Genomic DNA, 25,766 nt, shown 5'->3' with positions numbered 1-25,766 from the left:
CTTTTTTCCCTGTGGTAATTTAACTAGCTTCCATGTCTTGTTTTTATGTAGAGCTGTCATCTCAGACTGCATGGACAATTGCCAATTCCCAATTCCCGGAGTCCTTCATTTGCACTGCTTCCTTGTAACATGAAGGCACATTGCAATCACTCAACATGACATAGTTCATAGATGGAACAAACCTATCAGGAGGTCGTGTGACACGTCCAGATCTACGCACAATAGGTGGCTCAGGCTCAGCCACAACCTGTGGTTCCACTCTATCCTGTCCTTGCTCCTCTTGAGCCCTGACATTTTGTCTTGCACGTGCAGGTCCATCTTCTTGGAAGACAACTCTTCTAATCTCCTCAACCCTCTCTGGTTTAGAATGATATTTGGATTCATTAAAGTGAACATCATTGCTGCGGACAACCTTTCTGGATTCGGGATCCCAAAGTCTGTACCCCATCTCACCAGAATTACCATAGCCTAGAAATATGCACTTTCTACTCTTTGGCTCAAGTTTGTTCCTAAATTCCTTTGGAACGTGAGTATATGCCTCACAGCCAAAGACTCTGAGATGCTTGTATGAGGGAATTTTGCCTGACCATACCATCTCTGGCACTGAATCCTTCTACAAAACCTTGCTAGGAGATCTATTTACAAGATGAACAGCTGTTGATACAGCTTCAGCCCAAAACCCATTTGGCAGCTGTGCATTAGACAACATACTTCTGACCTTCTCTTGTATGGTCCTATTCATCCTCTCAGCAACACCATTTTGAGGAGGATTGTAAGGAGCAGTAAGTTCACGTTTTATACCTTTTGACTCACAAAAGTCCTGAAAGGCCTTTGAAACATACTCTCCACCATTGTCAGTGCGTAAGAATTTAAGCTTCTTGCCACTCTGATTCTCCACAAGTGTCACAAACGTTTTGAAAACACTAAACGCTTCATCCTTGTGCTTGAGAAAGTAAACCCATACTTTCCTCGAGTAATCATCTATAAATGTCATAAAGTAAGAAGCTCCCCCTAGAGATAGGTTAGGCATAGGTCCACACAAATCACTATGAACAAGTGCCAATTGTGTATCTCTTCTACTGCTTCTATGCTTATGTGGCTGCTGTGTTTGCTTACCATACAGACAATGTTCACAGAATTCAAAATCATTAAATGAAAAGCCAGGCAAATAACCAGAACGATACAAGATTTCCATTCCCTTCTTGGACATATGTCCTAACCGGCTATGCCACAAAGAGACGTTCGGTTGCTCGGTTACATTGATTACATTTTTAGAGACATTTGATACATAAATCATGTAAAGTCCTCCAGTCTTTACTCCATGTGCTACTGTCATAGAACCCTTGGATATCTTTCACATGTTCTGTCCAAAAGTGGTGACATAGCCAGCATCATCAAGTAAACATGTGCTGATCAAGCTCTTTGTAATTGCGGGAACATGTCTCACATTCTTCAGTGTGAAAGAAGAGCCATTCTGAAACTTCAATTGAACATCTCCAACACCTAAGATCTCACATGTCTGCCCATTGCCTAGCCGAACATGATCTTTAGTGTTCACATAAGAGGTAAACCACTCCTTGTTTGGAGACACATGAAGTGATGCCCCTGAGTCTATAATCTAGTCACTCAGTGCATTTCCATCAGATGCTGTAAGAAGAGCTGAGTCTGTTGTATTCTTCAAGAAGTAGATGTCTCCTGACACTAGACTGTCATCCTCTGCAACAGTGTTTGTCACATTTATTTCTTGAATCTTCACTGAGGACTTGTTCTTCTCACCATGGTCTTCAGCTTTCTCTTTGCCTTTTTCTGCTTTCCATTCTCTGCAGTCTCTTTTCATGTGACCCTTCTTGCCACAATGGTAGCATTCTATGTCACTCTTGACTTTAGCACTGCGGGACTTGCTACGAGACTGATTCCTCTTTCCACCTTTGTACTTTTCTTTAGTCCTTCCCCTGACAACTAAGGCTGTTCCTTTTGCCTTTGTCCATTGTATTTCTATTGGTTTCTTCAGTAAGCAGACTTCCTTCTACACCTGCTATGTTCAAACCATCTGGAGGTGCACAATTACTCAAAGATGTGCGAAAAGTGTCCCAACTTTCCGGCAATGTGATCAACAGGAACATAGCTCTAACAGGTTCATCAAACTTGACACCTTGAGCTGACAACTGACTATAGATTGTGTTGAATTCATTCAGATGATTGGACATAGGTGTCCCTTCTTTCTTCAAGTCAACAAGATTCTTAAGCCAGTATACCTGTGAAGCTGCACTCTACTTCTCATAAAGATCACTCAACTTTAACCATGATTGATAAGCCGACATCTTGTCTGCTACATTGAAGTAAACGCTTTCTGCCAAAGTCAGCATAATGGTAGAAAGTGCCAATTCATCCATTTCGCTCCATTCATCTTCGTCCATATCTTCTGGTTTTATCCCCTTGAGCTTTATAGGTTTTATCTGTTTCTTTTGTACCAACACGTGCCAAATCTGCTTCTTCCACAATGGAAAATTGGTTCCATCCAGCTTCTTGATATTGTAAAGAGCAGTGTCCTGTGATCCAGCCATAGCTACGCTTCACAGTAGTTTACTTTCCTGGGAAAAATTCGGCAGAGTTTCCCCTGTAAACTGACCTCTGAACCAATATCAACTTGTCAAATGAACCAAGAAAGCTTCAGATTCTGCAGAAATTTTGGCAGAGTCTCCTTTGTAAAATGGCTCTGGTGTACTAAAAACTGACCAAAAAACAGCTCAAAAAACCACTGTCTCTCTAACACTGTAATCTGTGGGTAAACCTATCCTGCACCTGTATTGTCTCTGACTGTCCTGTCACTGTTCTGTAAGCATAGACTACGACAATGCCTCAACGGCAGTAAAGCAAAGATGCAATCCCAACTGTCTAACTCACAGTCAATACATCCTAGCTTCCTATCTAAGGGTGGTGCTGGAGGGATCGCTCCAAGACCTGTATCACCGAAAGGATCTCAACATTTGAGAATCCCGGAGCTCAATAAAACCTCACTCGACCCTCAACAAAGGCTGCAGTAAATCTGACAGTACATAGAATTCCCACAAAGTCATACATCCACAAATTTCCCACTTTATGTTGTAACTGTTGCGGAGGTTGTTTGCTGCGTGACTCACAGCCAGCAAACCCTCAGCAGACATACATCATCTCTGACAATACATCCCATGTGGAAGTACCTGCAATGTCAGGATGAAATCTGGAATATCAAGCAGCAAACACAAGCTACCTGATGAACTAGTGGATGTCGCCTACAGTCTGTGTGTAGATGCGTCCGTGTCGTATGTGACACGCCTCCAAGAACTGTGAGCCGTCCTTCGATGTGTAGACAGCCACAAATCAACACTCTAGGAGTGTCGATATCCTCGGCACCTGCAGTCGTAGACCAAAAACCCCAAATTTGCAGAGTCAGATCTGCACCCGCTGAGACCACGTAGTCTAAAATGGCCTGCGCAGAACTTTGTCGAAGCCGAACGGTGACCGAGATGACCTCAGAATGAAATTCTCAGCACACCGTGCCCTACGGGGGATCCCACAAAATTTGGGGCTGTGTCTTTTCCTGTCAAATTTCACTCCAATCTAAGCTGGTGACTCTAGCCTCCTGCAGTGCTGCCCCGAGCCTCGATCTGAGCTCTAATACCAGTTGAAGGAGTACGAGCGGAAGTGTGATGCGAGAGAGAGTGCGAGAAGAAGAGCACGATGATATGGTGAACTCGCTCTACTGTAATGTGTAGAGCATAGTGAGTTCTTATTAGGTTTTAACAAAAGAATATGTGTACATACCTGGCGGCCCACCCACTTACCTGGGTGACCACATTGGGCTTTATACCCCAACAGGAAATAGGTGCTAAATAGGATTGCAAGAGAAAATTGTTTACTTTGCCTGTTGACAGAGAGAAAGGGAGGTGGATTGTGCTAGATTTGAAAACCAAGGAAATCAATTCTCATCAGGTATGGTAGTTGAAGATGAAGACAATACAACAAGCTATGAGTACGAGACGAAGACGACCTATGATGAAGGCTACACTAGCACAAAGGAAGAGGATAGCAAGGATGACACACTGAAGATAGACGTGGATTTTCTCGGAGTCACCATAGATGACTCCCATCCTAAGGGAAAATGTATGCAGCCTCAAGATCATGGTTTAAGCATAGAGGAGGTTTCAAGTATGTTAAGTGAGGATTTGACCAAGGGTGAGAAGAGAATTATGTCCATCTGCGTGAGTCCTATCGTAACTTGTTTGCGATGGAATACAAATACTTGCAAGGTTCAAAAGGGGTAGAACACAAGATTGTACTCAAGGAGGGACATAGGCCGAAAGCACAGAAACTGAGAAGACTAGGGGAGATCCAAAAGGAGGCCCTTTGGCAGGAGATCAACAAGTTGTTGGACGTAGGTATCATATACCATGTGAAGGAGTGAGAGTGGGTCTCACCAGTGGTTATAGCCCATAAGAAATGGGAAATGGAGGGTATGTGTCGACTACAAGCCACTGAATGCAAAAACCAAGAGAAATCACTATCTGCTGCCATTTTTAAACATGAGAACCTAAACCAGGTGGCTGGGCATGAAAGTTACTTGACTATGGATGGTTTTTCAAGGACCATTTGAAGACCACGTTCATCTCTCCATGGGGTTGTTTTGTTCGGATTGGTGAATGCATATGCTAGCTTCCAAGATTGGATGAACATGGTGTTTGGTCCATACTTGGGCTGCTTTATTAGGGTCGTCATGGATAATATAGGCTTTTAGAATTCAAGAGTGGAACACTTATCAAATCTGTAATTATGCTTTCAAAGGCTTGATGAAGAAGGAGGTCAAATGAACCCCAAGAAGTGCAAGCTAGCACATCCTTGAGCACAATTGTGGGGTCATGTGGTGTCGCAAAATGGTATAGAGGCTGATCTCAAGAAGGTGAAATCATTGGTGTTGAATGCTCTAGGTTTGGCTTTGTTTGTTCGTAAGCTAAATTATCTATCACTCTTCTTTTGGATGTTATCGCAATATGTGCATCCTCTTCAAAAGAGGCTCAATAGGTGCATGGTTATCAGTGGGATGAGGAATCTCAACAAGTTTTTGACAGGGTCAAGACAATTTTGTGTCAGTTTCCATGGGTGTGTCCTCCCAATTGAGAGGACGACTTTTCTGTGTTTATGACAATAGGCACAATTGTTGTTGGAGTGGTTTTACTACAGAAGGTAGGGACAAGCTACAAACCTATATACTTTGAGAGTAGGGTGATTAGCCCAGGAGAGACTACCTATAATGAGGTAGAGCAATGGGTGATGGCTTTGGTCTTTGCTTGCAAGAAGTTTAAAGTGCATTTAATTGTGGTTCCCCGCGGTGTCGGCAGTGTCGATTTGTGAGGCCCCTCAAACCGGTGGTGCTTTGTGTGAGAGAGTGAGATTGAGTGACTGTGTGCGTGTGCAAGGGTAGGTACAACTGTGGTAGTAGATGTACATTGTGTGGTGGTCTTGTGGAGTGTGTAAGCTTTGGGAAGTGAGTAGGTGGTGGTCTACTAGTGTAAAGGGCGTTTTTGAAGGTGTTTTGTGAGAGGGTAGGGGTCCTATGGATACCCCGAGCTATAGAGAGACCTTTGTTTTTGTGTCGGGTGTGTTCCCCCATTCCCCCTCTCCAATGTGTTGGTGCTCCAGTTGGTATTTAGACAGCCAGGTAAGATTGGCTTCCTTGAGAGATTGTTCCTCTAGTTGATATGATGGCAACTCTGCCAACTTGGTCTTCATACTTTTCTTCTTGGGATCCCCCGAGGATGATGAGAGAGATGATACCATGAGAGAATAAAAACGAGTGTGTTAAATTTATTCCAATGTTTACTAACAAGTAGAAATGCTATCACAACAGTTGAAATGCCAAAAACACAAAATCTAGCAAAATATATCTTTGGTGCATCAAAGATGGAGATGTGTATATTTAATTGCAGATTTGTGCCAAAGTGAATGTATAGGTTGTGTTGATTCTATAGGTGATGTGTATGAAGCTTGATGGCCTTTTGGACTCTATTGTGAGAGTTGCATGAAAATATGTGTCCGCTTTTTCCACAATTAGAGCTTGTGCTTGCTTTTAGGAGTTAAGATTTGTCAAACTTGATGAAACTTGATCTAGAGAATCACATAGATTGTGGGAACACATTCATGATGAAAATTGATGAGAAAAAGTTCAATATGTCATATGTCTATCTTCAATGTGCTAAAGATGAACTTGTAATGAATTGGACCTTTTTTGGCTTGATGTCTTTTGTGTAGCTCAAATAGGTCTACCTATTTGAGCTACACAAATAGGTCTACCTAAGCTCAAATAGGTCTACCTAAGCTCTATGGAAAGTATGAGCTTAAGTTGAGGGTCAGAAGTCCTTTGTGTGTACCCTTTTGCATAACTCTAGCAGAGAAGTGAAACATAGTGAAGTGAATGCATGATGTGAGACTGCCAAGTTTATACAAGGTGTGTGGAGGCTATTGAGATCATGATTGTGCAAATAGATGTACAAAAAGAGCTTTATGTGAGAAATATTATCTTAGGCGTGTCAAAGATAAATTTTCTTGAATTAGGATTTTCCCCCCCTCTACTGCAGAATATCACTTTGCAGCAAAGATATGGTCATTTTTTCATAGCCTGATGAGGAGACCTCTAATAGACCCCAGTTATTTACAAGCACTCTACATGATGCTTCAAGTGGGTAAAAGATAGTCCCAATTGGAACCTCTATCTTTGGTGCATCAAAGATACTAGGTAATAAATCTACATGCAATTTCACTTTTGACCCCACCCATGTTTTCACTTACTTGAGATAAGCCCATGGTTCAAAAATTGTTTGATTTGGAAGCCCAATGTGACCAATACAAGCTACACCATATTAGTGGATTTGGAATTTCCCAATTCCCACTTTCAACATGAGCTTAAGAACATGGCCAAAAGTTTTGAGAGCATGGCTTGAAAGAACTTTTCAAGTACTACCTTGTGGAAGGAGTTGTCTTTAAAAAATAGTTTGAGATTTGTCCAAATGGCCAAATATTTAAGACATTGGTGATTCCCAAATTGTCTCTAAAGTCTCAAACTCTCTAATACGGTGTTAAGTGTTCTTTTTCCCAGAAACTCCTAGATTATCATGTGGTACCATGTCCCCCTATGACCTTAGTGGTGGACAAAGTGGTATTCAGAATGCTTCATGCTATAGTTAGGAATTTACCCCTCATGGCTGGAATGAGTAAGAGCTGGCAGGACATGCATAGAAGCTCGCAAAAGATTGCCAAAATCCACCAGCTAGAGCTCTCTCACAGAGGACTTTTTGGACACCCCCCATCATTTCCCTAACCATTGAGTCAAGTAGCCTTCACAATGTATCCCTGGATTGAGAAGTTTTGAAATCTAACATCTGGAGGCCTTATTGTCAAAAGTTGTCCAAAGTAGTCAATACGTTGGAATAGCCTCCAATCAATTTGATCAGAATAGCCCCAAATTTTTATTGGATATTCCATCGATCTTTGAAATTTGGCATTCCAAGTTGAATTCCAATTATGGCCTTCCTGTCTATTTATTTATTTATTTTGGACTTTTATTAGTTTTTATTAACAAAATTGAACAAAACTATCCAAAATTAATCACAAAATTTCCATTCTAAACCCAAAAATTCAAAACACACTTAATTTTAGTGGTTGGACATATTTTTGTGGATTACTCTATTTTAATCACTTTTTCGGCCAAAAAAACACAAAAAGAGAAAATTTTAATATTTTGCCTTTTTTGGTTATATTTACACTATATACACATACCTAGGGATTATCATAATACACATTCTCCATTCTACTTACTCATAAGTGCATTTCTTTTTAATTTATAAATTTTACACATTAACATTCAAGCACTTCAAAGCATTATCCTTTCCGTAATCTGCCTTAGATATCTGGGTCCACATTAAGAATGCCTCCCCCCTCCTTGCTTGAGTCCCCTTGGTTACTAGAGTGTAGCCCGATTTGTACAGTGCATGATGGCAGAAAAAGTCGTGTCTATGCATAGGTGTTGTTGGCTCTACCATGCTATTGAAGGCTATGTAATTTGAAACTCTATGTTATGCAAGATGTGGGTCTTGAGCGGTATACTCACGGGTTGTTGATGGCAAAGTATCCTATTGAGTAACTCTCTTGAACCGTAGACCATGAAATAGTTTCGCTCATGTCTTGAGAGTTTCTTTATGCACATTCTGCAGCTGTGGTTTTGGAAGTGGTTGGCATTGTAGTGGATGGTGTTGCTGGTAATGGTTGAATATTTGGTACTACCCATTTATACTTAGCTTCCTATGGCTTTGACCTTGAATTTTCACTTTCCTACAATCTTTGGTTCGGGCTTGGCTTTAGTTTTCTACTTAGGTTTCCATACCCATTGAGTTGGGCAGACTTTGGTGTCTGTTATTGCAGTTGGTAGGCAGGTATAACTGAAGACTTCTTCCTAGTGTTTAATAGTTGTTTAGGCACCCAAATCTACTTAGGATTGTTAGTGAGTTGGTTTTTGGGTGGCCAAAATTGCCTCGTTCCTTGCATGCTGGTATTATGAGGATGGATTTGGTGACAAATAGTGGACATTAGATTTGAATTGTTCCTGCTATTGGGTAGCATCGGAGTTTTGAGAGAGGCTTTCCATATTCACAGCTATGAGCAAATGGTACTCGTATAACTGTCCACCCTTGAGTGTTAATGCTAAAACCTTATCATCCCAATCTTGGAAAGATTTATAGGTTCACATCCATGGGACTCCTAGCATCATATCTTCATTCATATACTCATCAAGAATGCAAATAAAGGTGTGTGGGCACAAAAATCCATGCACAAAGATGTTGAGATTAATCAGCCCCAATGTTGGTGTGAACTCTTTATGATAGCCCTTGACTTTAGCTTTGTAGTATTCCAGAGGTTGTTGGACTTTTATACATTGAATAGTTGACAATGTTGAGTCTTGCACCAATGTTGGCAAGGGCTTTGACTCTAAATCCATCTTTCAAGGTCATTGTTATTCTCATATGTAATCCATCCAACCATTCATCATCTGTCTCTACTTCATTTACTTCATTAGCGTAGGAGCTAATTTCAAATCGCTGGCCTCTCAATAATCCACGTGGCCTTGTTGAAAATAGCGACTTTCCCAGTCCGTTTTCGCTCTCTCTCTCTCTCTCTCTCTCTCTCTCTCTCTCTCTCTCTCTCTCTCTCTCTCTCTCTCTCTCTCTCTCTCTCTCTCTTTGTGTTGACAGAAAAGCAGTCACACCTCGTCGCTTTCTCGCTCCACCCACTGCGCACTGGCTTGCCCTGTTGTGTTGCTCGCCCTCATCGCCACCGCATAGCGCAGTGCTGTAGTCGCCTCCATTGCCGGCGGGAGCAGAGCAGAATCAAAGGAATTCAAGGCAAAGGTAGACTCAAACCCACTACCACTACCACCTCGCCATGTGGAACAAAGGCCTCCTGTAAGCCATCAGCCACACAATTCCTTGAATGGACATTATGGCCTTGACTACTGAGGTCTTCAAGTGAGGCTCAAATGCCATCTCTTTTGCATTGATTGTGGGATACACACAACAGGAGTAGGGCTGCAAAACTCTTGATTGACTGATTTCAATGGATGAAAAGCGAGGGACTCTCTCCAAATGCAATCACATACGCATGCATCTTGAAGGCATGTGTCTGTACACAAGAAGCCGATATGGGTTTAAAAGTTCACCCTGACATTGTTAGTCAGGGGTTGTTGCAGAAAAACTTCCGTGCTTGGCATGCCTTGGTCGACAAGTATGCTAAATGTGGTGCTCCTGTGCAAGATTTCATCTTTTGAAACACACTAATTGCATGATATGTCGAACAAGGACCAAGCAAGAAGCTCTCGGCTGTTTCTAGCAGGTGCAAATCGAGGGCCTTTCTCCATACCCTATCACCTATGTGTACATCTTGCAAGCATGTGGCCCTATGCAATGTGCTCTTGAAAAGAGATGGCGTGCTCGGCACCATGAGACCTATTACTTAATCTTGCATCTTGAAGGCCAGTGACCTTATGCAATCGGTTTACATGGGTGAGAGAATTAATAAGGACATACGTGGTCCGATGCTGTTGAGGAAGCATGTCATGCTCTAGGCTGCTTTTAGCGGATGCAAAGCAAGTGTATCTCTCCAAATTTAGTCATCTATACTTTTGCCTTGAAGGCTATTCTTACATCTTGAAGGCATATTGCTCTATGCAAGAGCTCAAGGAGGTTCCTTTTTGGAGTGTGGACTCTTGGAATACATTGATTCCAAGATTTTCCTTGTGCAGCATGCTTTGCATTGTCTTGGTTGATATCGATCCAAAGCGAGGGCCTCTCTCCATATGAAATTATCTACATATGTATCTTGAAGGCATGTAACTCTACACAAGATACTGATATGGGCACAAAAATTAACAATTATATTGTTAGTCAAAGGTTGTTGAAAAACAATAACATGCTTGGTACTCCCTTGGTTGATATGTAAGACAAATGTGAACTTTTTAAAAAAGGACAAATAGAACTTGAGCAGCTTCCTGGCTGGAATGTCGCCTCTTGGAATGCACTAATTGCGGGATGTGCACAACAAGAGCAAGGCTAGAAAGATCTTGTTGAAGTGAAGCGGGAGGCTCTCTCCAGATGCGAGCAGCTATGCATGCATCTTGAATGCATGTGGACCTACGAGAGATGCTGATATGGGCACAAAGACTCACCATTATATTGTTAGTTAGAGGCTGTTGAAAAAAGATGTCATGCTTGACATTGCCTACTATGGTGCGCTTGAGAAAGCACAAAAAGACATGCTTGAGGAGCGTCCTTTCCGGAATGTTCCCTCTGAGAATGCACTGATTGCAAGATGTGCACAATAAGAGCGGGCTGAAAAATGATGTCCTGCTTGGCAGTGGTTGATGCCAAATCTGGTGCGCTTGAGAAAGCACAAAGAGTGCTTGAGTAGATTTTTGGATAGAATGTCGCCTCTTGGAATGCACTAATTGCGGGATGTGCGCAACAAGAGTAGGGTTAGAAAGTTCTCGTTGAAGAAAAGCGAGGAGCTCTCCCTGCATGCAATTAGTTACGCATGCATCTTGAAGGTATGTGGCTCTACGCAAGATGATGATATGGGCACAAAGTTCCACCATTATATTGTTTGTTAGAAGCTATTGCAAAAGGACGTTGTGCTTGGCACTGCCTTGGTCGATATGTATGCCAAATGTGGGCTGCATGAAAAAGCACAAAAACTGCTTGAGCAGCTTCTTGGCCAGAATGTCGCCTCTTGGAATGCATTGATTGCGGGATGCATGCAACAAGGGTAGGGCCAAAAATATCTTGTTGAAGCGAAGCGAGGGGCTCGCTCCAGATGCAATCAGCTACACATGTATCTTGAGGACATGTTGCTCTACACAAGATGGCATTGATATAGGCACAAAGATTCACCATTGTATTGTTACTCAAAGGCTGTTTAAAAAGGATGTCATGCTTGGCACTGCCTAATGTGGTTGGTGTGCTTCAAATAGCACAAAAAGTGGTTGAGCACCTTCTTGTCCAGAATGTGGCCTCTTGGAATGCTCTGATTGTGGGATGTGTACAACAACAGCATGGCCAAAATTCTCTAGGTTATTTTCAGTGGATGCAAAGCAAGTATATCTCTCCAAATTCAGTCACTATACTTTCGTCTTGAAGGCATGTGGCTCTACACAAGTGCTCGAGGAGATTCATGTCCTGAGTGTGGACTCTTGGAATGCATTGATTTTATGATTTTCTCCACAAGGGCAAGGCCTAAAATCTCTATTTTGTTTTCAACAGCCTCTATCCAGATGCAATCACGTACGCAATAAGCTGATATGGGCACAAAAAATCACAACTGTATTGTTGGTCAAAGGCTGTTCAAAAAAAAAAGTTGTGCTTGAAACTGCCTTCCAAATGTGGTGCATTTGAGAAAGCACAAAAAGTGGTTGAGGAGATTTTTGTCTAGAATGTCATCTCTTGGAATGCACTGATTGTAGGATACGCATGGCAGAAATCTCTAGGCTGTTTTCAGCAATGCATCTCTCCAAATTCAGTTTGAATGTGACCTTCTACAAGCCGTTGACATGGTTGAGAGAATTAATGAGGCCATACCTCGTCCGGGGCTCTTGGGGAATCATGTCATGCTTAGGATGCTTTTAGCAGACACAAAGCAAGTGTATCTCTCCAGATTTGGTCACGTATAATTTCTTCTTGAAGGTTATGCTTACATCTTGAAGGCATCTTGCTCTATGCAAGAGTTCAAGGAGCTTCGTTTTGGAGTGTGGACTCTTGGAATGCACTAATTCCAAGATTTTCCTTGTGCAGCATGCTTTGCATCGTCTTTGTTGATATATATGCATAGTGAGGGCCTCTTTCCACATGCAATCACCGACGTATGTATCTTGAAGGCATGTGACTCAACACAAGATACTGATATGGGCACAAAAATTCATAATTAAATTGTTAGTCAGAGGTTGTTGAAAAAGGATGTCATGCTTGGCACTACCCTGGTTGATATGTAATCCAACTATGGAATGCTTAAGAAAACACAAAAACAACTTGAGCAGCTTCCTGGCCGGAATGTCGCCTCTTGAGGGATGTGTGCAACAAGAGCACGGTCAAAAAGCTCTTGTTGAAGAGAAGCGAGGGGCTCTCTCTAGATGCAACTAGTTACCAATCCATCTTGAAAGCATGTGACTCTACGCAAGATTCCGGTATGGGCACAAACATTATCCATTATATTGTTAGTTAGAGGCTATTGAAAGAGGATGTCATGCTTGGCACTGCCTAATGTGGTGAGCTTGAGAAAGCACAAAAAGTGCTTGAGGAGCTTCTTTTTCAAAATGTCACCTCTAGGAATGCATTGATTGCAGGATGCATGCAAAAAGAACAGGGTTTTTGAAGAAAGATGTTCTGCTTGACACTGCCTTGGTCGATATGTATGCAAAATGTGTTGCGGTTGAGAAAGCACAAAAAAAGTGCTTGAGCTACTTTTTGGCCAGAATGTCGCCTCTTGGAATGCGTTGATTGCAGGATGTGCAAAACAAGAGCACGAAAAGAAAGATCTTGTTGAAGCAAAGAAAAGGAGCTCTCTCCAAATGCAATTAGCTATCCATGCATCTTGAAGGCATGTGGCTCTATGCGAGATATCAATATGGGCACAAAGATTCACCATTATATTGTTAGTAAGAGGTTGTTGAAAAAGGATGTTGTGCTTGCGACTGCCTAATATGGTGTGCTTGAGAAAGCACAAAAAGTGCTTGAGGAGCTTCTTGTTTGGAATGCATTGATTGGGGGGTTTGCACAACGAGAGCAAGGCCAGAAAGTTATTGTTGAAGCGCAGCAAGAGGCTCTCTCCAAATGCAATCAGTTTTACGGATGCATCTTGAAGGCACGTGGCTCTACATAAGATGCTGACATGGGCACAAAGATTCACCATTATATTGTTGTTAGAGGTTGTTGAGAAAGGATGTTGTGCCAAGGAATCTCTGGGCTTTTTACCAACTACTCCAAAGGCAAGGCCTCCCTCTAGATGCAATCACTTTTCCTTGCAGGCCTTCTTCACATGGGGGAGAGATTCCATGATGAGATTTGTAGTCAAGGGCTATTGAAGGAAGATGTCTTAATGGTAGTGCTTTGGTCGATACAAACTTCAAATGCAAGATATGCCCAACATGTCTAGGAAAAATGAAACTATGGCTTTTAACCTTAAAGCATGTGGAAAAACATCCACATGCGAGAGACTATTCAGAATGAGACTACCAGTCAAGGTTTGCTGAAGGAAGATGTTGTGTGTCATAATGCACTAGTTGATATGTATTTCAAATGCAAGTGCCTCACAAAAGAACAAATGGTCTCAATGCACATTCTATTCAAGATCTCATCATTTGGCGGTGGCTTGGTCGATATGTATGCTAAATGTGGTGTCCTCACAATAGCACAAAAACTTCTTGAAGGGTATCCTCTCTGGGATGCCATCTCTTGTAGGGGTTAAGTGCAAGAGATGCCCAACATCATTCATGAAAAAAAGTGCATTGGCAATAGACATTCAATCGCGTGGTGAGTAAGCATTATCTTCTTTTTTTTTGACACTGAGAACGTTGTTAATGAACACACTGAAAATTGTACGCTGCCGTGCGAATGGCACGTTCCCTTGTATTATAAAAATTGGGGAGGACTATGAAAACTCCCCCATGCAATAAGACTTGCATGCTTTCTTTTTTTGAAAACATAAAAATGGAACATCAAACAACTAATAACATTGACATCTTGTATGATCGTGAACATTGAGCTTGACAAAACTCTAACACTCCTTGTGGTTTTTTGTGAGGTATCACTTTGAAGAGATACAATCGGTATCCCATGTTTTGAGGTACATCTCTGAATCATGACAATCTGTATCCCAAAATCTTTCAGGTAAAAAATCTAAGACGCTTTCATGAAAAATCTCTCTCTCTCTCTCTCTCTCTATCTATCTATCTATCTATCTATATATATATATATATATATATATATGTATATATATATATATATATACACACACACACACATATACGTATATATATATATATACATATACATATATATATATATCAGCTTTGTTTTGATGTCTCTCCTCCCAATTAATAATTGAAATGGCATACAGAGTTTCCAATATTTTGCTCAATCTCAATTCAATGTGAAGGCAACTAACGAAGCACTCGAGTTGGTTAGGGGATTGAGTAAAGTAGTGATGATGAATCCGAAGGGTAAGGAGTGAAAAATATTCTGGGATTGGTCTCATTATTGCTTTGCACTTTAGAATCCGAATGTGTGCCTCTTCTCGAGCTTCTTCAATTCACCTCTTGTCATTTGATCTTGCATTTTTTGCTACATGCATTCTTTGCAAGAGGTCATTAGCTAATGATAGATGGTATTTTCAAAGACGACATCCACTTATCCAATTTTCCATAACCTCTCCATCTAAGGGAGCTAGTTTAATAGCCCCACTTGGCGAAACATTGCCACAAGGCTGAATGAAGATGCATTTCCCTATCAGTTCTTCTCAACTAGCAATCTTACTAAGCATTGAGCTCAAGATCTTGTTTGTATGTTTGGATTGACCATTTTCTTGAGGATGATAGGGTCAGATTTTTTATGGATCACCATAAACTCCTTCAAAATTTTTTCTATCGTCTTGTTGAGAAAATGTGTTCCTCGATCACTTACAAGCTCAATAGGAAGTCCACCGCATGAATATTCACTCATACAAGAATGTTACAGCGGCTTGAGTATTGTTCTTCCTAGTGGCTCTTGCCTCAGCCCATTTGGTCAAGTTATTTCTGGCCTGGTGCTTGTATTGGACCAACAAACTGGGTTATATTTATACGTCCATTTTTTAAAAAGTATAAGTATACTATACTATTATACGTCATAATCTTGAATACTGTTTGAAAACCTATATTTTTCGTTTTTGCTTGAAAGATCTTTAGATTGAATTTTTTTCGATCAAAATTCTAGAAAATACTTATAAAATGAATAGTCACTCATTTCGATCAAAATCAGTGACATCCTCTTGCATTGTTAGATCTTAAGAGACTACTAGTAGGAGAGGTCACTTAGCTACAATGCAATCACCAATAGGCAGACCAATATTGAGGTATGATTTTTCACTTGATTATATGTACTAACTTGTTTTTCTATGTTGTGTCAAACTCGCTCGAGGGGTTCACCTCTTAGACATGTAAGTTACCACATGAGTTCAAATGAATGGGTTTTTTAATTCTCCAACTTTTAAAATTTTAACAGGATTATATCAACAAAAAGTGATTTTTGATTGATTTTAGAGAAAAAACCCATAAGTTTTTGAAGAAAAAGGGGTCATCTTATTACCTTAAGCATGTAAGTAAAGGGTTTTTTTTTAATACCCTTTGAATGCATGTTATATGAATAGTTTCTTAAAGGTGCACCCCCCAAGAAGACTCGTGTGGTGTAGCAATTTCTCTCTCACCACATAGTTGTCTTGCAGTTTATAGGCCACTTCATGGTGTGCAACCATATGGATCACTCCAAAAGTGAGTAGAACTTAAGTTGCTCTTTGCATGTTGTGTAGCCACATGGCTCACTTTGAGGAAGGGTTTTAGGACAAATGTAGATTCTTAGTTGTGTGGTGCAGTAGTTTATCTCTCACCATAGAGATGAGTTAGAATTTAGTGGTTGATCGACTCATGGAGTGTAGGAGGCATGATGCTACACCTCTTACTTTAGAGTGACCTATAGGATTCTCAGTTTTAGGTCACGACACATTATCGTTTGTACTACATAGAAACACAAGAGTGCTACTAGTCAAACAGAGAGTGGAGAGATGCATACTTCATGCCCTCTTCATCTTTGTGTGATGCACCATTTACCCTCGTACTTCAACCTCCATACACATGACATTTTTCATCACTAGATGACATGGTCTTGTCTTGGATGTAGATACACACAATGTAAGGCCTGCATCTAAGATTTTTAAGTTGTCTATTGATGCTTGTGTTGTGAGTTACACACACTTCATCAGGGAATATATTAGGTCACATTATTGTTAATTACTACATAGAAATATGAGGGTTATGCTCGTCAACCTAAGAGTGGAGAGATGCATACATATGCCCTCTACATCTCACCATGACGCACATTGCCCTTGTGATCTGAATCTGAGATTGTTATGCTATCCATTGATGGTTGTGTTGTGCATTCCACACACTTCATCCATGGTTAAATTGATTAAACTAGCAATCAACATTACAAAAACATTCAAGACTTCTGTTGGGCGTACCTCACAAGAATTGGGTCGTTCATATGTACACTCCTTTGACCAATTATGTATACTCTCTAATGCTCTACATTCCCTTGTGTGCACATAGTAGGGTTCAATTCTTGTGATGATCATACCTCACACTCCTAGCCTATTCATCTCTCTCTCTCTCTCTCTCTCTCTCTCTCTCTCTCTCTCTCTCTCTCTCTCTCTCTCTCTCTCTCTCTCTCTCTCTCTCTCTCTCTCTCTCTCTCTACCCGGCATACTATGAGATACATGGCTGCTTCCACTACCTGTTCAGAGAAGGGTTCGAACCTTTTTCTAGAGTCATGAGATACAAGGATCAGAGGTGTCTCGGATTGTTCCTACTAGAGCTGTGAAAACTTAGGGAGAGCTTCCTAAGAACATCATAGTAAAGACAATCTCCGAGACGAATCACAGATTTCTTTACACCAGCCAAAGGAAAGACAACGGAGCAGTCATTACAGCAAATCTCAGAGCCTACTCATACTAGAGATACACTACTTGATAGAGGCATGAAACTTGGCAGATCCAGACGTCCATGAACAGGAGGGGTCTCCCACTATCGACGAAGGTTACATCAAAAGATACAGATCACTCTAGCTCGACATGCAAGACGCCCAACCGGAGTACTGACCATGGAGGAGGTCGATGAGATCCGACAATGACCGATGAGAAATTTCCTCTGAACCCACAAACCCCCCTCCCCCCCCCCCCCGCCCATTTATTTTCTCCTTAGCGTCTTAGTGTTAGTCCTTTGTAACTTTGTAATTTCTGTACTCAGACATGGTATCCGATTCACCAATTGTAACTTTTTGGTCTCATAGGTCATTTTGGCCTTCTGAAGATGTTAATGTAACATTTCATTTCATTTCTCTATATCTCTCCTTGTGTGTGCTTTGTTTTTCCTTAAACTTTCAATCATTTATTGTATAGTGTGTGATTTTCAATCATAACATAGTATTTTTGGCTACAAACTATGTCAATGTTTATGATTCACAATCCTGACATGATTCCAATTTTTTGCATTTATACCATAATGTTTATGCTTTAAAATTTATATCTTACAGATATGGCACCAAGCTGGCACTTTTATCATATGTCAGACGCCAAGTTTCATCGCTGCCTAAACCCTTCAACTTTGGAGCATTATTACCAGTTTACAGAGACTTTAACAAAGTGTGTATTTAAGTAGATCTAGCTTGTATTTGCACCCACTCTTTTTGACTTATCTCTGATGACATCAAGTTCATTATTGAACATGGTCAAGAATTCTATTGAGAAAATGGAAATGACTTTTCAAAAGACAAAAACTCTTGAACTTACCACTTTTCTAGGCATAGCTCCCTGTATACAACTTGTGCAACAGTTGTACACTGAGTTCAAGAGGAGAAGCTGGAAAGATCAGCAAAATGTACGAGAGTGGAAGCCAACTTGTTTAGTGTTGCCAAAGACCTAGGAGCCAGTGTTAGAGTGGAGCCTACTGCTAGTGCTGATATCTCTTTAGACCAATCACAACTCCCCCTTGTATTACATCTTTTCCTTGATACTTCAATCTTCAACATACAGGCTCCATGGTTGGGAGAAGGAAGATGGGCACATGTAAAGCATGTAGGTATCACTTATCCTACATTTAAATATCCATTGTATGCTGCAAATATCTTCAAATTCCACTTGCACATACCCACAATGGATCAACACGTTAAAGACAAAGCCATAATTTTTGACATCGCTCATCATTAGGGAAATTTTGAACTCTCAAATGGGCCCTGTAAGGACTTTGACTTTCTCCCTCTTGTCCAAATAGGTGCACGGTAAAAAATTTACAAATGAAATCAAAACTTGTTGGACCTTTTGGATTTAGAATGTACTCATCAAGATCTATCCATTCATATATAGCATGCCATCAGATTCCTTATATTTTAGAAGATTCTATTTTTTTATGTAACAACTCTGTCTTATAAATGGAATCTCTCCCCACATTTTAGCTTTAGTGGGGAGGCCATAAATCTTTTACAAATCAACTCCAAATTTATCGGAGTTTGGGGATTTAGAACCTACTTTCTAAGATCTTGCCAATGATCTAGTGGTTGCTAGGGTTTTGACAAAGTGTCTATGTACTTCATAAGGTTGTCCACTTTGGACAAGAGAGGAAAAGTCAAACCTCCTTATAGGGCCCCTTTGAGAGTCCAACTTTTTGCTAATGTTGCGGAATTATTATCCACTTGCCATGGTTTGTCATGTAGAGCTTCCAATGCTCATTTCACATTTTTTCAATGGCGGCCATGTAGAGTAGTGGATAAAAGAGTGCAATGCAGATGGCAGTCAACCGAACATTCGAGATTATGTAGCCACCAAAGGGACAATAGAGATATTCCAAAGTAACATTTTATAGATAATTAATCCTCTTCTTCAAACCATGAAGTATCTACATGCGCATGAGAACCTCAAAAATGACCTGCACTCCTACAACATGATGCTCCATTTTGGGCAGAAGAGCATCTATGCAGTCATTGTGGATTGGGGGTCATGCATAAAGACGAAAACAATGGCCCACTTTCCTCCTCTCTCTGCAACTTGCAGATAGAAACTAGAAAGAAATTAAAGAGATATTTTCCATGGGCCACCCCAGAATGTATATCTACTAATTCCCCCTCTGGACTAAAGCCATGGACATTCTCCATGTGCCATACTTGTAAATGTCTCTTAATGTGCATGTCATGTCCCAAGAGCAAAACAAAAGGGAGTTTTTTAGCAATGTACTTACACACCTTGAGAGTGGCAAGCAAAATAATCCATCAACCCAACCTAACACTTTTGATCTCTCTCTCTCTCTCTCTCTCTTTCTAAATGATGCCCATAGAGTGGGTTATGAAATTGTAACGATTTTGGGTCTACGACTAGCTGATGACTAAAGTGATGATTTGATTTTTGTTTTGTCTCTAGTGGAAAATGTAGATATTTACCTTCTTTCTTGCAATTAGGTTATCCTGTCTCTTTCTTGCAACAACACAAGTGGTATTCAATAAGTGGTTTTTTTGTGATGACTTATTAAATTCATGTCCAAAATTTCTAATCATTGTATGTTTGCTTGATTTGCAAATATGGAAGAAGAACTTAATCACGCTAAAGTTCAGGCAATCTATAAAGAAGAGAGAGCAATATGGTAAGGAAGAAGACCTTGCAGCTATTTCCAGCATCAAAGAGGATGAGTTATGGTTGCAAGGCAAGCCACTCAGTCTTAAAGAGTGCAAGAAGCTATGCCCAGACCACTTTGCACGTCAACAACTATTTTGAATCAATGATCATGCAAAGGATTCATCTCCAGTAAAGCTATCAAATTTTCAACACAAAGGGCTAGCATGAGTACTGTTTGAAGAATCATACAAAGAGAGAGGATTATGCCCAACAATCACCAGATGGCACTTTACTTCAGATTGCAATGTTATGTTTGCAACATCCTAGGGAGGCAACTAGATTGATCAGATTGCCAAAAGAATTCTGGCATTGGTCATGGTCGCATTGCAAAAAAGGTGGCAGCAACCAACACGAATAACCCAATGCCTACATGCAAATGCCCTATAGTCCTACTTCCCAAAGAATTAAAGATGCTCATTGAATTAGCAAGCTAGGGGTAGGGAGAGGCACCTACATGATGCACAATCGAATCCTTGAGCTTGAGATATAGCTATCAGAGGCCCAAGCGAAGCTGCCATGATATGCCTCATTGTATAGACCTCTGCCAGACAAGGCTGGTTCCTCAAGAGGTGCACCTTTGAGAAACTATTCAAATAAGTGCGTTTAAAGGGTATCAAAAAACCCCTTTACAAAATGATCCCCATTTTTAATAAACTTATGGGTTTTTCTCTAAAATTAATCAAAAACCCCCATTTGTTAATATAATCCTATTAAAATATTAATTTTTTGGCAATTTAAAAACCCGTTCATTTGAACTCACGTGGTAACTTACATGTCTAAGAGGTGAACCCCCTAAGGTTGGTCCTTTGCAGCAAGGACTTGTAGACCAATATCTTGAGCCTGGAAGTGCTGAGTTCAACATAGATGACCTACTAGACGAGCTGACACAATCATTGGCTTAAGCACCCCCCTCACTTACCCTCTATCTATTTTCTCAAGAATCCAATGTGTTGTATTACAATGTTTGTAATCTTGGAGTTTCATTTACCCTCTCATCTCCCCCTTTTTGTATTCTTGAAAAGAAATCATATTGTATTTAATTGTAATTTTGACTCTTATTGCAAAAGTAGCTGTAACTTGAGAGAGAGAGAGAGAGAGAGAGAGAGAGAGAGAGAGAGAGAGAGAGAGAGAGAGACAGAGAGAGGTATGAACATCAAGTAGCATACATTGTACTCCATGGCACACTGTTATCAAGTTGAGAAAAAGTTATAGGGCTTAAGTCACAAATCTTTGTTGGCATCAGACATACCAGCCATATCATCTACTTCATGCATATTAGAGCATTCTAAAGCTATTTACCATTCCATATCATCGTCGTCATCGAATTTTGTAGCAATAACTTCATGAATTTTGAAGATATCATGGTGCTTTTGTGTTTCTCTTGTTGCAATGTTCACTCGATTATGGATAAGTATCATATTGCAAAAAACATACACCAAATAAGCAACCCATTCAAGGTGAATCTGATTTTGGTGTAGCAATAACTTCATGAATTTTGAAGATATCATGGTGCTTTTGTGTTTCTCTTGTTGCAATGTTCACTGGATTATGGATAAGTATCATATTGCAAAAAACATACACCAAATAAGCAACCCATTCAAGGTGAATCTGATTTTGGTTTTTTGTATGCATAAAGTCGAATGCCAAACAATTTCTCTCACAACTTCTACTTGATGTAATTGATAAAATCCTTACTGTAATGCATTGTATCTCCACCTTCTCCCCACCATAGAGGTGCACTTGTTTTGGCAATGGCATCTATATGCCATGATCCCAAAAAAATACTAGTTCTATTAGTTGATGAAAAAAACTTTCCCATCCTCCTGTTCCAAAGTTGAGAGCACACTATTTTGAATTCGTTCATAACTTCTTTGTTGGTCAACTATTGATGTATTTGAAATTTAGGATCCAATACAAACGTTGCACCATGCAATGGCGTATGCAGTTGCACCCATCGCTTATTAGCAGTTGGTGATTATGGCATCTTTGTCCTTTTTACCAAAGTCAACATTCACTCTTACTTTGCGTAAGGCCTCTTACATATACCAATTAATTTAACCAAGGATGAAAGATTCTTTGTCAATTGCTCGCAAAATATCTAGAAATGGTTTTGCTAGAGTGACAATCCTCTCTACATTACACCAGAAAATTGGTGAGTTCACAAGTTGTCACATCTTGTAGCTACGTCTTCATAATAGCTAGGATACTTGCCCAGCCATGCATCCCATCATCTATCAGCTATAGTTTCAATCAATGTGGCAAGAATACAATATGCAGTAGCAAACCTTGTAGCACAAAATATCTGTAGAGTTTCATTGGGTGACTTTGTTCAAAAAAGAGCATATGGAAATTGATGCTCTCTGATCAATTTTACCACATGATTTGCATCCAATAAATTTTGTTTTTTCTAGCTTCTTAGCTAACAGAAGCATCAAAAGGACATCATTCTTACTTTTATCCCCATTGATTGTATCACAAACTCATGTATTAATGTGAAATCCCGTCAAAGTTAAAAGATTTTGTATTATTATTGATTATCAAAGAGTGTAAAGGGGACAAGGCTTCCAAAGTGTAATCAAATGTAGTTCCTAATCCTTATTATTGAGCCCGATCATCTAGGAATCCATTTCTTAAACCTTGTCTAAAGTATAAAAGCCAATTTTTGTAACTTTTGAACCTAAGTTCTTGGATAATGAAAGTGAGCGTACACTATAATTGAGTACTGTGTATTTCTTTTGATTGTTTGTGTCTCCCTTGTGAGGTGTTGCATTGTGAATTTGAGCATACCAACTTGCTTGCATGTGAAAGCTCTCTCTTTCTATGTAAGTTTCTTGTAATAAAGTTGTGTTTTTCGGCGTGCCTATCTATGAGCTATTTTCATTCCCTACGCACAATACATGCATTTAAACGGAATTTTGGCCATAGGGATAGATATACCACATCTTAAGAAAGTTATAAAGTGCTTTGGAGCCTAAAACCACCCTATCCATCTTAGGTGCAATTTTTTCCGATCTAGGCAAAAATGACTTTTGAGCATATGGGAATGTTAAGGATACTCTACACATTCTAGGTAGTAAGTTTCATTGCATTCAAAGCATTGTAGCTATACAAAGTCATTGAGTGAAGCCTGCAGTAAGGAAAGTTCCTTTTGATGTTTGACACACATTTGAGACCGATCTAGAAAAAAACACATTGGACTTGAGTTTTTGAGAGATCAACTATCTCTTGTAGCCTACATGCACTAGGCGGGTCAGCTATGTCCCACAGATTTACATTTTATGTATGTGGTTATTGGTTTGCTAGCATTGATATGGTGAGGCTTGGTAGTTGGCCACCATTTTGGCATTGTTTTTGGAGGATGAGGCACCTAGACTAGAGAAAAACCCAAAGCATTATCCCATTACTTCCTCTAGTTTTGGCTAGAGTAACACATTTTTTGACTTTATCACGGTTGAGAGATGCTTGAGAGTAAGGATACTTGATAAGGATCTCAGGAGCATTAGTTTAGTAGGACAAATTAGGTGAAGGATCCTTGAGACAAGCTACTAGTCGGTAGGGGTATCAACTAAGTAGAAAATAGATATTTGAGACTGAAAGTTGAATTTTTCACTTTTTGTACTCTTTTTTCATGTTCACGGTAGGAGTAATGGTAAGTATAAAACCATCATGACTGCATCTGATCTAACGTGCAGTGAAGAAAACCAAAAACTGTCAAATCTATCTTAGACGTGCCTAAGATAGACAAGGGTCTTCTTGAGGTTGATCTTGTGAAACTGAACTTGCAAGCCCGAGTAGACCAACTTGATTAGATTATTTCCCTTGATTTTGAAAATATTTGGATCACTCAAAGGCCTCATCAAGCTCAAATTTGGAAAAACCACTAACTTTTGAGAAAATTAACAAAAGTAAATTCAATTCTGGCTAAGACTTGGAACCAAGGTGTGGATAAATCCTAAAACTTGTGGGAAGATCAATTTGTGAAGTAAAAATTGCAGAAGGTCAAACTCTAGTATGGTTTTATCTTAGGTGCATCGAAGATAGAATTCCATCCAGAGGGGGTGTTTTACCAAATTTTCAACTCATAGGGTTTCATTAGACCATTATACAGCTCTTGAGCAAGTTTGAAGAAGTTTGGAGCTATGCAAGGGAAAGAGACACCAATAAAAATAAAAACATTTACAACGGGACCAAAAAGGGTGACAAAACATCGATAAACTGTCCAAACTTTGTGAAATCATTAGACAAGCTTGAAATCACATATAGAACCTACACAAGTCACATTAAGCAAAAATATATTGAAAAAGGGAAGATTTATCTTAGGTGCGCTAAAGATAAATTTCTCACCAAAAAAGACATTTTGTGAATTTGAGACTAGGGATATCTTTGTCAAACCATGTGGACCCCATTCAAGTGACAAAAGTTGAATTTACTCCCATAGAGAGATACATCCATCTTAGGTCCACCTAAGATAGCTAGTTCAATATTTTGACTCAATCTCTGAGATGTCTTCTTTTTTTATTCAATCAGGGATTGGGACCTCTCTCAAGTTCAAGCATATCTTGACCTTATTCAAAACCAACAAGTACGAAGCCCATATTTACTTGGATTCAAATGAGGAGTTTGTCATAAGAATATATGACCATATCATTGAGTTTGAGGAGGATATTAGGGTGAAAAAACAAGACAACTTCTATATAGACCAAAATGGGGTGCAATACCTCAAGATACAAGATCCTGATCTAGTAAACAAATAGGGACTAAAGGTTGTGAAGGAAGGACCTCCTGTGCTAGAATTAGAAGAATATGACTTGATAGATACCAAACCTCTAAAGTGCATACCCACTGACAACTCGAGGCTTGGAGTCTATTGTTGGGAATCCAACAATGTCACCATTTTGTCAATTGTCCACATGAGTCACATCTATCAAACAACTAGTTTGAAGGTTTAATGAGAGAAACACCGACGAGAAGGGAGAGAGCGGGTGTTGAAGATAACCGTAGAGTTATACAAGCTGATTTTAAAAAATGGGTCAAAAAATACAATGGATCAAGGGATCTGTATGACCACTTAGCGAGCTTTAACATACAAGTTTTGAGAATTGAACACATAAATGACTTCCATACACAGTTTGAGGGGTTTGAAATGACCTTACAGGACACAGATTTAACTTGGTTTTAGACCATACCTCCTGGATCAATAACCACTTTACCAACTTTGGCAATGAGATTTGTTGTTGCTTGCTCAAAAATGGGAATCAAGCATAGTACGGTGGCACAAATCTACAGTTTCAAGAAAAAATAAGGAGAAACTATCAGATCTAGTGTAAGTCAGATGAGGCAATATATAGATAGATCTCCGGAGTTGGAGATCCCAACCAAGAAAAGGCTTGTCTCAATATTTTTAGAGGTACTATTAAGCAACGATTTGCATGCTATTTTGTATAGCAAAAAACACATGACTTGGGAAGCATGCAGCCTGGATACGATTGACTTGAGTGATAATTGTGAGATCTTCAACGAGAAGAGCTCCACTAAAGATTCACAAAGCAAGAAAACTACATTCACTATGCCAGCACAAGTGGGACCAATTTTTGCAGCTCCTGCCAATGATATAGAAGACATGTTTAACACTAGAATGGTAACAGGACACTTTTATGTCCTTGGACACTTTTATGTCCTGTTAAGTGACCATTTTCCTTGAATTATTTGAAGAGTATGAAAATGAATTT

This window comes from Adiantum capillus-veneris, chromosome 2 (assembly GCF_014529385.1).
Source record: "Adiantum capillus-veneris isolate H3 chromosome 2, ASM1452938v2, whole genome shotgun sequence".
Classification (NCBI taxonomy): domain Eukaryota; kingdom Viridiplantae; phylum Streptophyta; class Polypodiopsida; order Polypodiales; family Pteridaceae; genus Adiantum; species Adiantum capillus-veneris.
Note: the sequence above shows the minus strand (reverse complement) of the source record.